Source organism: Prionailurus bengalensis, chromosome D2 (assembly GCF_016509475.1).
Source record: "Prionailurus bengalensis isolate Pbe53 chromosome D2, Fcat_Pben_1.1_paternal_pri, whole genome shotgun sequence".
In the NCBI taxonomy this organism is placed as follows: Eukaryota; Metazoa; Chordata; class Mammalia; order Carnivora; family Felidae; genus Prionailurus; species Prionailurus bengalensis.
In genome coordinates this window covers 70,373,221-70,389,739 of record NC_057351.1, presented here as the reverse complement: position 1 = coordinate 70,389,739, position 16,519 = coordinate 70,373,221, and positions in this window count along the sequence as shown.

Sequence of the window (16,519 nt, the reverse complement as noted above, 5' to 3'; positions counted from 1 at the left end):
GGACTAAATCCGTGGGCCTATGCTAATTTACATGTTCGCTTTAGATCTGTACCTGAGATGTGACTTTTCACACAATTAGCTTTTATTTATTTAAAAAAAAAGTTTTTTTTAATGTTTGTTTATTTTTGAGAGAGACAGAGACAGAATGCGAGTGGGTTGGGGCAGAGAGAGAGGGAGGCACAGGATCTGAAGCAGGCTCCAGGCTCCAGGCTCTGAGCTGTCAACACAGAGCCTGACGCGGGGCTTGAACTCACGGACCGTGAGATCATGACCTGAGCTGAAGTCGGAAGCTCAACCGACTGAGCCACCCAGGCGCCCCAACGCACAATTAGCTTTTAGCCTGAGACCCATTATCGAACATTTATGGAGTCCTCAGTCCGGAGACACCGAGTCTTCTCTGACCCGAAGTGCAGAGCCGTATTAGCTATTCTGCTAACTCTCCTCTGCTGGGCGTTGTGCCAACACACACGCTCGGTCTTCACTAGGGGACACACATTGCAATTCTAATTGTCTTTCTGTTTTTGTACCCCAGCGATTTCTTGTCATGGATTAAGTAACATAGCTGAAATTGATATTTAACTTTGTAAACTTCAAGCGCTGGAATGCCTGAAATCACTCTATGACACGAGGATTATTCGCAAAGGCATCCCTCTGTTCTTGTGTTTTGTCAGCCTTTGAAATCCTAGCCACGGGTGGATTTCAATCCAATAAAAGATGTGTGCTTCCTACTTACATTAGAGTAAGGAAACGCTGAGGAAACTTCACTGCTAGCCGTTGGGCCTTTCCCGCCATGACGGGGATGACGGGGACAAGTGTGGCCACTCTGCATTTTAAAAGCCAAGAATGAATCCTGTAGCATCCTTGATACTGTTTTGTTCTGACTCCAAATTCCAACAATATAAATGAAAGCCGAGCCTCTCTTGCGTTGAAATGCGTGATGGACAGCAATCGCCCTCTTGCATGTTGGGTGCACTGTTATTTACAAATCTGTTTCCCACTCTCCTGCTTCCCAGATCCAGATTGATATGGGCAGATGTCCTGAGAGCCCTGACTCAGAGCTTTGGTAAACCAGTTAGTTCTCTTTCAAGAACCAGGTCTGGACAAGCTCGGAAAGTTCCTGGAGGCAGGCTGGGATAGAACAATCCACCTACTTTTTTTCTGTATCCTTATATGCCCCTGAATGCCACCAATTCTGCCTTCGTGTGCTACTCACACTTGCCACCTAGTGTCCCTCCATCATAGGGGACCAGCAGGACACTGGGGGAATAGGGTGACTCCATACCTCTGATTCCTTCTCAGTGGCAGCCTTTCAAACTATTGAGTCTTCTCTGAGCTTTTTGATGTTTCTTATGAATCCACCCGATGAATCTGGGAGTTCGGAGTCCTAGGTGCAAATTCTCATCTTGCTACTACCTGAGTTACCTTGGGCAGGTCGTTGGACTTCCTGGGGTCTTTCGATCTCAGTCCGGAGAGGAGAATGTTAGATCTGGTGGTGTTCCACACTCCCTTTAGCTCTGGTACTCCATGCCTTATGAAGAATCTTCGAGTATCTGCCCTGAATGAGACATATAACAGAAGTCTTGGAGCCTGCCCCTCAGAAACTATGGTGCGGTTGGGGAGATCAGGCATGCAAACACAAGTCAAGTTTATCAGTCTCGGGCTTTGTGTTATGAAATGCCCAAGCAGCTGACTTCTGAGGCTCACAATTTTGATTGCAAATCTTGAAAATAATACTGATTATAGTTTGTAAACAAATCTGTGAGCTCTTGGGAGGCCAAATATCATCAACAGTCTTTCGCAATTTGTTGGCACAGGGACAGACATCTGCAAATTGTAGATATTTACACAGATGAAATACAATACTCTAAGGGGATTAGACTACATTTCAGTAAAAATGAAATGCCCAGTCACCATATTATAAATTTAATTCCAACCAGAATCTTTATTAAGCCTTTTGGGGCAGGAGGACATGGGGATATAAACATTTTAAAACTCGGCTGCTCTCCAGAAGCCAGCAGTCTAAAATGCAGCAATGTTCTTTCCAGTTGCTGAGAAGAGAATGTCCTATTTTAGTCACATTTAAGCAACTTTAATTGAACTATTAACTCCTTTTTAGCTAGTTCTTGAAACACTGAGAAAAAGTCAAGGTAGGTACAGGCATTTAGAACAATGGCTACATGTTGTGTATTCTCAGCCATACTTGACAATGAGTCAGGATCTGCATTAGACCACAGCCCTTAGTATAAAGCTGTGTACATCGGAGGCCCTCAAAAAATGATTGTTGATAGAATGACCTTGAAATTCCAATACACCCGAAAGCCAATTTTAATTGAAGAAAATAACACTTGTACACGTGAAAATTGTATAAGTGGTTGGGATTTCCATTATTTTTTCCATCCCCCAAACCCCATTTGACAAATGAGGAAACTGAGGCTTACAGAGATGAACTTGCCCAAGATCACATTGCCAGGGCGTCAAGATTCCTCCACCTTCAATTGTAAATGCCATAGTTCTTTCCAAAGTCCCGATGGGTTAGAACATAGGTAAGTACAGACATAAATAGGGCTAGAGATGTGTCTCCCAATAACTTGAGATATTTTGGAGGCAAGGAAGTCCTTGAGAAGGAAAAGTTTTTTGTTTGGTGATTTTTTTTTTTCCTCCACATCCCCTCCCCCATCTCCCAAACTTTCATATCCCTTGCCTTGGTTGCATGTGCTGGATTCTCGAAATATCATACCCAAGTATAAGTTTCAGAAAAAGCCAAGTAACACAACCTCGAGGATAATTTTTAAGAAGTCCTTCAGTCTTTAAAGTTTCCTTTTGGTGCCCAACGTGCATTGGCAAATGCTTTCTTAACCAGAGTTGGCATCCAGCCTGGTTTTTTATTTTCCTCTGCTGCTACCTGCTGGTGGAAGGTCTGCAGTGGCACCTTCCAGAACATAGACCCTGTGATGATTCATGTTTCTAGAGGCAGATTCTCCTGAAGGCGTAAATCAGTGATTCTCAACTCTGGTCGCATATTAGAAACATATGGAATGTTTCCAAAAATGCTGATGCCCAAGCCCCACCACTAGGGATTCTGTTTCAATTTGGTCTGGGAGGCGGTTCATGCATTGGTATTTTTTGAAAAGCTCACCAGAGAATTCTCATATGTAGCCAGGATTGGGAACCACTGACCTTATCGGTCAAATCTCACTAGTACAGAAATAATTAGGAAGGTTAATGTAACCGTGAAAAATATGCCATTTTGTCATATCTAGACCAGTTTTCCAATTTATTTCATACCTTTAATGCAATTCATTTCTACTTTATGTGACTTTTATGAGTTAAGAAGCAATGAAATCAATTATTTTTCTCTGCAAACTTTTAGGATTTTCCTCATGACTAAACAGGAATCCGGCCCAAAATGAGTCAGCTCTACTATTTCTCACACATATTTATCACCTATGATATAAACAAATAATAAAAAATAAAGTGAATTATGAAAAATGCATAATTCAGAGAGGTAGGCTGGCATTTCAAATTAGTGTTCCTATAAAGTTAACCTTCCTTTACCACATGAGTCCATGTTAGATTAAGAAATGACAGGCTTTTGGGATGCCTGGGTGGGTCAGTCGGTTAAGCCACCGACTCTTGATTTCGGCTCAGGTCATGATCTCACAGTGTGTGGGTTTGAGCCCCGCGTCGGGCTCTGCACTGATAGCGTGGAACCTGCTTGGGATTCTCTGTCTCTACCCCTTTCTCTCTGCCCCTCCCCTGCCTGCACACATGTGCTCTCGCTCTCTCTCAAAATAAATAAATAAACAAACAAACAAACAAAGGAATCAGAGGCTTTCTTACTATTGTAAGCAGGAAGATTAAAAAGACAATTTACCTGAGACTGACTTTTTGTTCACTCATGAAGAAAACTGAAATTTGCAGAAGGAGAAAATAATGATTTAAACATACAAATACTTACCACTCACATATCACTGTCACCTCACGTATAGATCCTGCGTATGTTCATAAATTGCAAGGGAATGGGAATAAAGGTTTGATGTTCTTGGAAGTGAAGTGAACAAATGATTCACAGAACATCTGTTAGAATAAGTAAATATTTATCCTCTGTTCCCAGGAGATATTCCATATGCCTGCAGGTTAGGAAGTGTCCCCATAGCCAACCCAACCTCAAACCCAAAGGAAAACATGGCCGACTTATTCTATACATCCTCATTAGTGTTGGGATACCTTGTATCTTGTCAGGACAGAATGCCAGAATCTTTTATCATCATCTGTACCTACAAGGCCTTTAGCCTTTGACCTGCTGGAGTCCCTCCTATCAAGGATACTGTAGCTGGGGTATCTTCTCCTGTACTGTGTGAACTTTCTAGAAAAAAAAAACAAAAACAAAACCTAAACCCAAACCAAAAATCAAAAAACCCACCTGGTATCTTTCAGCCCTTAGGCCTTTTCTTAGCTTTAAAGATTTTAAGAACACACAAAAAATTCACACTCTTGTTAAGGAATATTTTCCCAGTCTGGTGGGGGAGAATTGTCACTGTTAGCCTCAATGGCAATATTTACTGCGGGACAAAAAAATTATATACTATAACCTATTCCTCAATAAAATGAATCTGAAATTTCCCCTGAACTTAAAATGTGTCTAAAAAATAGAACTCTTACAAAAAAATAAGGAAATGTGAGAGGGAGGCAGAGCAAATTCAGTTGGTTTTAGTCTTATTGCCTGATTTCAACCTTACTGAAGTTCTGAAAATATTGTGCAATGATTTGTTCTCATGGCTGAAGAAATAAGTTGCAAAACTAGGGAGATGTGATCTTGAAATAATCTAAAAACAATCCACCAGCCCAGTCTCATCCTTGTCTTATTTACAGGATTAGATTATAGCCCTGTGAATTTCCGAATATTATACTTTTGGATTAGGCAAGATTCCAATTCTGATCACCCAGAACAGACCTTGGGGAGGTAGGTCATGTGACTTTGTAAACATCTGCTAAAATCATTTTGTACACGGGAGGAAATCATTTCAGTGCCCTTTGGTCCTGAAAAGTAGACAGCCAGCTCTAAATTCCTGAGATCAGTGTTGATTTATCAACCAAAATGCTATCTGCTAAGATGAATTGTTCCACCTGGTTCTATTTTAAACCAAACGGGATTACTCACAGAGATCCAATCTACTCGACTCAAATATCAATTTGTTCAGGAGGGAAGGCTTATTATTTGGAGGCCAGACATAGGCTTGAAATGGAGGGGGTGGGGAACCAGAGACCCTGCCACCCATGTCAGGTTGCACAGTGAGTCAGGGGCAGAGTTCCAACTCAATCCAGATGTTTTATGGTTCACCAATACTCCGCTGCCTTGGGAACCCTACTGTTGAATTCACTGGCAACATTACCCGCTTTTTAGTTCTTTTGATAGATGCAAACCCTTTTTTCCCTTCAAACGGTGCACTGTATCCTTTGAATGTGAAATTCAGAGCTCTTTATATCCGAAAGATGTTGCTAGGAAATGTCTGACCCATTCCAGCTACCTTGCAGAAATGCGGCAAAATTATGAAGTGAAAAATATCTTAGGTCTTTACAAGGCTACACATGTGGGATTACTACTTCTCAGGACAAAAACATGTTATTCAAGAGATTACATTTGTCAGGAAGGGAAAGCCAAGATTACACTGGCTGCAGAAACCACATCCAGCAAGACCCAAGACTTTAGGAGTAATGGAAAATTTATGAAAGTGTTTTGATATGGCTAGCGTGTTAAGTAGATTTAATATTTTAAACAATTAAAAATAGATCTATTTCATCAATAGGATGGTGATACTCAACTAAAAATACATACATTATTAATTTTTAAAATACGGGTATTATTAATAACCAGTATCCAGATTCTTTAGTTTATTTTCAATTCAGATGTCAGTCCTAAAAAAAAAAAAAAATTGGTAGAAAATATATAGTCTCTGTCAACTTTGTATGGAAAACACATCTATTATTATAATTTCTATGCTGGAGTGGATGATTTTACCAAAATGTAAGCTCCACGAGAACAGCGATTTTTGCTTCTTTTGTTTATTGTTGTAGCTCTGGTGCCTTGAATAGTACTTGGAACATAATTGGTGCTGGAAATATTTGTTGAACCAATGGCTTTTCTTCAACAGGTACAAATTGGCCAACAAGTTCCCAGGATTGGAAACTTAGAGGATTTACCAAGGTTAGAGAGCATTTAAAACTTGGATCTTAGGGCACGTGGGTGGCTCAGTCGGTTAAGCATCTAACTTCGGCTCAGGTCACGATCTTGCAGTTCATGGGTTCGAGCCCCACATCCGGCTCTGTGCTGACAGCTTGGAACCTGGAGCCTGCTTCAGATTCTGTGTCTCCCTCTCTCTCTCTGCCCCTCCCCCACTCGTGCTCTGTCTCTCGAAAATAAATAAAAAGTTATAAAAATTAAAAAAAAAAAACAAACAAACACCAAAACCTTGGATCTTAACCCCCACTTTCAGGTTGAAGTTGATCATCAATTTGGGACTAAGGAAGGGATTTCAGCTTTGACGTCGGTTTCTGTTTCCCCCATCTTCAGTCCATGTGTTTCTAGGTGGGTGCTCACCTTGACAATTTGCAACGCAAATTTAAAGAAGGGTTATATTTCATCCACTTTTCTAGCTTCAGGGTGTCTTGCACACAGTAGGTATTCAATACACATCGGTAGAGTTGCACTGGACTGTGACTTCCATCTTAAGTGTAGCGTTCTACATTTCTTGGCAAATGTTAATCTGGAAAAGAATCGACATGACTGAACACATAGACATGTTGCCATTCAGTCCTGCCATAATGATTAAGTTTGGTTTCAGACCTGAAACGCAAAGCGGTTAACGTAGGGAGAAATGCTGCACGATTCCTTTGCACTTGCCGGTCATTTTCAAAATTAAGTGCGACCTGCGTAATTTTCCATGCGGTTTTGTAATAGATTTATATTCTATTAAGATGCTCCGGTTAAGTATTTTAATATGGGGCCCCCTCAAGTGCCAGGTGAGTTGACAGCAATTGGCTAAGCTTGCTCTAGGCAGCCCCCACCCAACCGGGACTCAAGTAGCGAAGTCGGAGACTGTGTGGCTGAATTTCCACACGAGGCCAGCAGGGGGCGTTGGGCACCCAAGGAGAGGATACAGGGAGGGTGCTTCTCACTGCCTCGCCTCACCTTCCTCTGTCCACACGTATTCCTCAGAGTGAGGGCAGTGATTATTGTTAAATGCTGACTTTCTTTCTTTCTTTTTTGAGAGAGAGAGAGAAAGAGAGTGCACACGCAAGCCGGGAAGGGGCAGAGGGAGAGAGAGTCTTGATCCCACGCCCCTGGGATTGTAACCCGAGCGGAAACCAAGAGCTAACAAACTGAGCCACCCGGACGCCCCTAAATGCTGACCTTCAACACATTTTACTTCCTGTCCAGGCAGTAATCTTCACACCGAGGGCCACAGGATCCACAATTTTCCCATCTGAAAAGACTTCTGGTTGTGCAGGGTATTCAGTTTGGCTTCTCATTACTGGTGTTTCGAGAAAGTCAACGTAGCGTGTGATAGTAGCAACCTCACCTGATGACTACTGAGTCTTCAAGTGATTTCTTCCTGCCAGGCGCTCTGGGCACAAACTCCTGCCAATGGCTGGGATGCCCAACTTCGAAGGCATAACATACATGCTGTGAAGTTGGGCGACGGGTCAACTGAATCTTTGCCACTATGGATGAATAAAAGTAGGAATGGACGCTTCAAACTAATGGTCATCTAAAGAGTGGGTTTTTCTTTTTTAATAAGTATTTATTTTGAGAGCCAGGCATATATATATATATATATGTAGAGAGAGACAGCAGGTCTCTGTGCTGTCACACTGTCAGCACAGAGCCCGACACAGGGCTCAGTCCCACGAACCATGAGATCATGACCTGAGTCAAAATTAAGAGTCAGAGGCTTAACTGACTAAGCCACCCAGGCGCCCCCCTAAAGAGTGGGTTTTTCTGAACCGAAAAGGGCCCATGATTGAAGGTAGATTAATTTGAAGCCAGATCACTTCTTGACCCCCCCAAACCACATAGCCACAGCTTTTGATGATTCTGTTTCGCGTAAGGATATGAGAAAGTGACTTCTATCATGTCATTTCTGTATTAGAGGTCTAGCTTTAAATTCTTGAATTGCTTGGAGCACAGGACCAAATATATGATAGAGCCAAAGCCTCCCGCCTAGAAATTTTCTGATGCAGTAACACATAGAGAGCTGGTTGTTAGTTAAAGAGCTCAAGGAGCAGAGAAGAAAGTTAAAAGCGTGGGAGAAAGAGAAAGAGGGAAAAAATGCCAATAGGCACATAAGAAATGCATCTATAAATATTACAGTAATAATAAAACTTAGGACTCTTTGTTAAACACAATGAAATTCAAAGAAATTTAGACTATAAAACAAAGATCTCTATCTTTGAGCTATCTTCCTCTAAAGAATCCTTAGGACATGTAAAATATTCTCTATAAAATGATTCATGTGACTGCTGTTTACCAGATTGGATTAAGGAAATAAATCTGCTTATTCATTGACCAGCCAACCTCTCCTTGTTGTCTTTCAACGTGGAATAATAGACAAATTAATCAGTAAAAACATTTTTCTAGATATTAACTTGAAAAAGGGGAAGAAATGATAATTTCTCAAAAGGGAAAGTGGCTATTGGAAACCACCTTGATTTCGTGCTCACATCAGGATATAAAAACAAGACATGAAATCTATTGACATTGGCGAAAATGATACAGTCAATACCCAGAAAAGGTCAAATCAATTGAGAAGGATTTGCTGTTCCATCAAAAGGTAGGACGAGTTTTAGGAATTTGGAGGAGGTATCTCTAAGGTATTGCATTTCTTAACATTCTGTGGGGAAAATCAGCTCACGTAGGCCTATCATCCTGGCTTTCCGTACACTTCTCGTAACCTCTCTCCAAGGTGTGCCCTCTTTCCGGGCTCGTCAGACTCGTTTCTGCAACTTAACTATGTGACCCTGAGCAAATCACCTCACTCCTCTGCTCCTCCGTTTTCTCGTGAGTATAACAGAGGTAACCAAAGAGGTAATCTGCAAGATCAGTGGGAAGATTAAACGAAATTATGCCAACAAAGTGCTTGGCACAATTCCTGCTGTAACAGCAAACACACGATAAACGATATTTTTGATTATTATTACGTGCAGTGACATTCTCACTATCATGCTCATTTCAAACTCACCTTTCTCCCTTAGCTCAACCTACTTTCTCCCTCGTCTTTCTAAATGTTATTCATCCCTTTCGTTCCAGTTTAAGCCTGGTCTGTTCCAACTGGCCTTGGATGTTAGCTTGGATGCACCTCTTTTTCCTCCGAAATCCTGAATTGCCTGCTGTTTGTGTGGTAGATTTCAGCACTTAAATACATTCTTATGTTACGCACTTGTCTCATGGTGATTAGTCACATCCCCTTGAGTGGATCTAGAATGATAGGCCTAAGGGTTACCAGCGTTCCTTAAAAGATTAGTTATCATTTGTCCAAAAAGGTAGCATTATTTCCATTTTATAGATGCTGTAGTCGAGGCCCAATTGACCTTGCGACAATTACTTAACCTCTGTGGGCCTCATCGTTGTCACCTGTAAAACAAGGTTTTTCATGCGTAAAGTCACAGCACTTAGCCCGAAGGTTGTTTGGAAGGTTAAATGGAATAATATACATAAAGCCCCGTGCAGCGCCTCGCTTTGTTGAACAGGTGCTCCAACACAAAAACAAAAAATGAAAACCAACCCCTTTCCGTTCCTTTCTATGACTGTAAGAATAAAGAAGGAACCTTCTACAGCTTCTAAGCTCCCAGCCTGTATCAAGCAGCACAGAATAAACCCTTGTTTGCTGACTTAGGCCCCGGCAGAGGGCATTTGCTAACCGCGGACGTCAGAACTCTTTTCTCCCAAGAGTCTGTGACCTACGTAGCCTAAGAACTCATCTTTGTAACCAAAACCAAGTGGAGACGTTGTGTCCCGTGGGCCCTGTAGCTGCACTTTGGGGGAGTTCACACCGTGAGACGGTAACCTTGTATTTCACCGCAAATCAAAATGCATTTATTGGGGCGCCTGGGTGGCTCAGTCGGTTAAGCGGCCGACTTCCACTCAGGTCATGATCTCATGGTCCGTGAGTTCGAGCCCCGCGTCGGGCTCTGTGCTGACGGCTCGGAGCCTGGAGCCTGCTTCTGTTTCTGTGTCTCCCTCTCTCTCTGCCCCTCCCCCATTTGCGCTCTGTCTCTCTCTGCCTTTCAAAAATGAACAAATGTTAAAAAAAAAAATCAAAATGCATTTATTATTATTCTGAGCACTCTTAAGGACCCTAACAACATACAAGTGATCAAGATACAGCTTGCTTGCAAAGAATCAAGACTTACAGGGGAATAACATATAGATTGACAACTACCCTTAATAGACGGACCGGCCACAGAGGAATTAGGTACCACGTGAGGCAGAGACATGGATGGGCAATCAGCACCTGAGAGACGGAGAGAGCTGACATTTGGTTGGAGGCTGGACCTTGTGGGCCGAGCGTTTGCCGAGTGAGTAAATGCTCCATGAAAAGTGCTCCCAGCGCTGGGGTTAGCTTTACTCTTACTTTTCCTTTAATTCCTGGATCGTAGAGAGTTAATCAGGCCGCTCTGCTACAGTCTCAACGATCGGGGCTGTTGGCTCCGTTCTCAAAGTCAGCAAAATGGGAGAAGGATGGCGGGAGGCGGGGGGTGGCTTCGAAAATGCTCCGAAGCACCGAATACCGTACACATGCCTCACAGCCACCGCAAGACCGTATGAAGGGAGGCATCTTTCCTAAACTGATGGTGACGCTAGTATCGAATCTATTTATACAGCTCAGTAAATAAATGCCGCATTAAAAATGTTCACAGCCCTGCCTAATAAATCCGCAGCCCAGCTCAAGTTTGGCTTATGTAAGCCGAGAGGATTCCTGGCAGACTTCTCCACGATTTCACCCACTTTGTTTGGAAGTGTGAGATATTAATTAAAGAAAAGCGGGATTACAGCATGCAGGCTGATTTGAGCCGGCAGCAGCTTGCTAGCCGTCTGCAACTGGTTAAGACCAAGTCCTTCCTAAATCTCCCCCATGACTTCAAGCCCTACTCCTCCTCTGCTTAGCTCGTTGCTTGAGCTTCTCACCTGCTAGTTGGCCCTCACGACTGGGTCATTGTTCAGGCTCTGTGAAGACCTTTCTCCTATAGTGTTACATTTCGTGTATTTTTTTTGGGGGGGGGGGTGGTGGTAAAAATAAGGGGATTGCAAGACAGTTTATGAGAAAACCGGATCAGATTAGTATATAAGGCAAATCACATTTGATCAAGGAGTTACCTCTCTTTTGAGCCTGAGAAATCCTTTCAGTCCCACATACGACTCTGAGCGAAAAGGCAGTTATGTTTTCAAAACAATTCCTGGAAGTCTTTAGAGGAGGGCATATAACTTTTAGCTCCTTTAGACGGTATCGAGAACTACTTGGCTATTGATAAATTGAGAAATAGTTTGTCTTGGATGATTTATCGGTATCTTTCCTCTTTTTCTGTGGTCTGGCACTGCATATCTGACCCTTCTAGGTAACTGGGTGCTCTCCTGTCCTCTTCCACCATTTTTCTGCTCTAAGACTCATATAGGTATTTACACTTTAGTCTGAATGAGTCTTTAAGCAGGTTCTCTGGTCTTTGCAGTACAAGCAGGTTCTCTGGTCCTTGAGGTACTTTCATTTTAAGATTGGTTGATAATAAGAATTATCACCTCTAAGGAAGTTAAAGAGTATTATTACTCTGGTAATCCACTGTTTCTTACACTGGGGGTGCCCTTACCATCTTCACATGAAGTAATGTTTTAGAAAAGGCTGCTAAATCAGTCCATGGGGAAGACTGCTCCTGCCTTTATTCTTCATTAACTATAAATGAAGCCTATCTTCGAGGTTGGTGGGGGGGATGCCTTGGCATTGGATTTCCCCACCCCACTTAGAATCTATGAGTGAAATTTATTTTTATATATTTTTATAGAGATGTAATTTACATATCACAAAATTTACCTTTTTTAAAGTGTACAATCCAGTGGTTTTTAGTATATCCACAGAGCTGTACAACAAAAAAACGTTCACCGCCCCGAAAAGAAACGCCATCGGTATCCGTAAGCACCATCCCCCATCTTCCCTCCTCCCTTCGTCGACTTTCTGTCTGTGTCACCGTGTCTATTCCGGGAATTTCCTATATACAGAATCATATAATATAGGCCCTTTTGTGACTGGTTTCTTTCGCTTAGAAAAATGTTTGAAGGTTCATTTGTGTTGTAGCGCACATCCATACTTCATTCCTTTTTATGGCTAAATCATACTCCATTATACGTATATATCATATCTTATTCCTACATCAGTTGATGGACATTTCCACTTTTGGACTACTATGAATAATGGTGCTATGAATATTCATGGACAAGTTTTTGTGTGAATATATATCTCGATCCTATTTGGGAAGTTTTTACCCCTAAGCAATTTTTACACCCATATCCTTAATTAGGTTATCACCTCCCCGAGGTAACATATTTTATTCTTGTTAATATCACCAGTGTTTGGCTCTGTCCCCTGAATCCAAGAAGTACTCAGAAAGTGCTGATGGTGATAATTCAAAGGGGATAATTCAAAATGCCTAACGATTCAGGGTTTGTACAGGACCTTGAGAACTCTTTTGGTCCTGCCAATTATATTGTGATGGCTGTCCATTGGGGTTTTGGCCAGATGAAAAGTTTCACCCCCTACACCTGCAAAAAAAGAAAAGCCACCCTTCATATGAAGCTTTTCCCAAAGCTATTCTATAGGATTAGTCTTTAAATTTGTTTACTCATTTGACACTGAATTTGTACTTTAACCAAGGATTTAGGCTCATTGGACTTGCCTTGTAGTTCTCTCTCTCTCTATGTGTGTATTACCCCCACTTGATGACAAGGCTTGCAAAGTCAAGGATTCTTTATTACTCATCTTCCATCCCGGGGACCAGCCTAACAGCCTGTGTCATTGGAGCTGTGCATTAATTGCTTGTTAACTAGAATGTTATACGGAGCCAGATGGCCATCTAAAAGGAGAGGTGTAAAAAATGCTAACCAGTCATGACAGGAGCCTCCAGAGAATTCTCCTGGTTCCTGGAACATACGGTGTGGACTTTTAAGGTTCTCCTGGGCGAGCGGCCCAGAAGATGAATGGATATTATTGAAATCAGTGCCGGATGAGAAAACTTGAGTCATTCCACACATTCCCTGTTTTCACTGGGAAAGCGCGCTCCAGGCTCGCCCCTGTCTACATCACTGCGCCCCAGGGATTATCCTCTTTCTGATCTCAAGCCACCTCCTCCTCCAGGAGGCTTTTGGCGTGGTGTAGAGTTCGGCTTGCGGCCTCCAGAGGCAATCTGTCTGGTTTAAATTCTGGCTCTGTCACGTGCTAGCCACGAATAAATTATTTAATTTCTCTGTGCTGTACTTTCCAGATCCAAAACACAGGGATAGCGGTGGCCCTGGTCTTACAAAGCTGTGGTAAGACTCCGGAGCGTGCCCACACTGGGCAGTTTGGTAGTTAATTGTTCTCTAATTTTTCTGATGGAGTCATTGGACTTGGCCTCCAGTCACTTTCCTGGCCATGTCACCTATCCCAGAACACATTTGGAAGCCAACAGGCCAGCAGGTGACAATATCACACACATCACCATCAAGATAACTGGGCATCCCACATCAGTGTCATGGAACCCCGGGCCAGAAACTAATGGGCTTCGGTCACAAAATCCCTCACACCTGTAGCCTATTAACTCTTAGTTTATGTAGGTTAAAAAAATTTTTTTTTAATGTTTATTTTTGAGGGAGAAGGAGACAGAGTGTGAGTGGTGGGGGGGCACAGAGAGAGAGGGAGACACAGAATCCGAAGCAGGCTCCAGGCTCCGAGCTGTCAGCACAGAGCCCGATGTGGGGCTCGAACCCACGAACCGTGAGATCATGACCTGAGCCGAAGTCGGACGCTTAACCGACTGAGCCCCCCAGGCGCCCCTAGTTTATGTATGTTTAGAACAAGCTGCGTCATCTGTTTTCCCGGCCCACAGCATAAACGCAAGCAGTCCGGGAGCATTTTGTGTAGGAGGAAGGGGTTTTCTGGGTTTCAGTACTCTTTAGGAAATACACAGAGTGGCGAAAGAATGCCCAGAGCCATGACCTGAGTAAGAAGAGTTTAAGAAGGCGAGAACGTGTTAGCAAGCTTTAGGAAGATGATGATTAACATCATTTAAAAAAATTTTTTTTCAACATTTATTTATTTTTGGGACAGAGAGAGACAGAGCATGAACGAGGGAGGGGCAGAGAGAGAGGGAGACACAGAATTGGAAACAGGCTCCAGGCTCTGAGCCATCAGCCCAGAGCCTGACGCGGGGCTCGAACTCACAGACCGCGAGATCGTGACCTGGCTGAAGTCGGACGCTTAACCGACTGCGCCACCCAGGCGCCCCTAAAATTAAACCTACAGAACAGTACCTTCTCAAATGACATCAGGTAAACAAGAGCAGTCTGTCAGTTTTCCTTCCTTTAGCCACGTCATAAGCTCTTGTGAAAGGGTTTTAGATCCTGTATTTGTGCGTGTGTGTATGTGTGTGTGTCCTCAACAGCTCCTAAGTGGCCATCGATTACTCAGAGAAACCTGTTAACTGTCGAGAAGACAAGATTACATTGAAAAGGCCCACAGCTTGGCTTTAAAATGGCTCAGCACAGGGCCACCCCATAGGGACAGCTGGGTCACTCTGTGGCCTCCAGCCCCACCTTTGCTCACCTTCATCCACCTGGAAATGGATTGGAATGAACATCCAGGGCAGCTCTGGAAGGAAAGAGGTCACAAGTGGCATTAGGCACTGAGGATGGGTGTGGGTGTGGCTGGGGGTGGGCAGTGAGGAGGGTCTGTCCCATGCACTTTGCTCTGGGGAGATCATGTAAGGCACAAGCCTTTTTTATTTTATTGTAAATTTTATTTATTTATTTACTTATTTATTTATTCTTAAATTTACATCCAAGTTAGTTGGCATTTAGTGTAATAATGATTTCAGGAGAAGATTCCGGTGATTCAACCCCTATGTATAACACCCAGCGCTTATCCCAACAAGGGTCTTCCTTACTGCCTCTTGTCCATTGAGCCCATCTCCCCATCCACAACCCCTCCAACAATCCTTATTTGAGTCTCTTATGGTTTGTCCCCATCCTTGTTTTTATATCAGTTTTGCTTCCCTTCCCTTCTGTTCATCTGTTTTGTATCTTAAATTCCACATATGAGTGAAGTCATATGACATTTGTCTTTCTCTGACTAGGTTCACTTAGCATAATACCCTCTAGTTCTGCCCAGGTAGTTGCAAATGGCAAGATTTCATTCTTTTTGATTGCCGAGTAATATTCCATTTTATATATAAACCACATCTTCTTTATCCATTCATCCATCGATGGACATTTGGGCTCTTTCCATACTTTGGCTATCGTTGATAGTGCTGTTATAAACATGGGGGTGCATGTGTCCCTTCGAAACAGCACTCCTGTATCCCTTGGATCAATGCCTAGTAGTGCAGTTGCTGGGTCATAGAGTAGACTTTTTTATTTTTTAAACTTTATTTATGTATTTTGAGCGAGAGAGACAGAGACAGAGAGCGCTCGGGCGGGGAAAGGTCAGAGACAGAGGGAGAGAAAATCCCAAGCAGGCTCTGCACTACCAGCACGGAGCCTGACATGGGGCTTGAACCCATAAACTCTGAGATCATGACCTGAGCTGAAGTCAAGAGCCGGACTCTCAACCGACTAAGCTACCCAGGTTGCGTGTTCTGCAGCCTCTCAGGAGACACACGTGCCTCCCCCTGTAACCCCGGGGGTGATGCCCCTTAAGTGTCCCTCGCCTATGTAGTGGAATCATCTGGGAGTGGCCATTAGAATGCAGATTCCAGGGCCACACCCTGGACCTACTGAATCAAAATCAGTTGAGTCGTGGGCGGGGAAACTTTGGAATTGCCCCGAGGCTTCCTTTTGGGAAGAAAGCCCTTATGCGGGAGGGGCCCCAAGGCAGAATCTTCCTAACAAGCCCCACCATCCCAACTGATTCAGTTGCAGGCAGAACACTGGGGAGGGAGAGAGGGCCGGCTGCTGGCTCACCCCTGAGAAAGAAGTGGAAGCAAGGAGTCCTATGAGGTGGGTAAGGATTTAGCTCATCCCATCAGGGGCTTAGGGCCTGGTGGCCCAGGTCTGCCCATCTATCTAATGTTAGTTTTTATTAGCATTCCAGTGTAGACTTTTTTTTTGGGGGGGGGGGAGAGGGAGATTGGGGGAAGGGCAGAGAGAGAGGAAGAGAGAGAATCCCAAGCAGGCTCCACTCAGAGCCCAAGTTGGGGCTCGATCTCACGACCTTGACATCACAATCTGAGCCAAAATCAAGGTTGGATGCTTAACCAACTGAGCCACCCAGGTGTCTCTTGG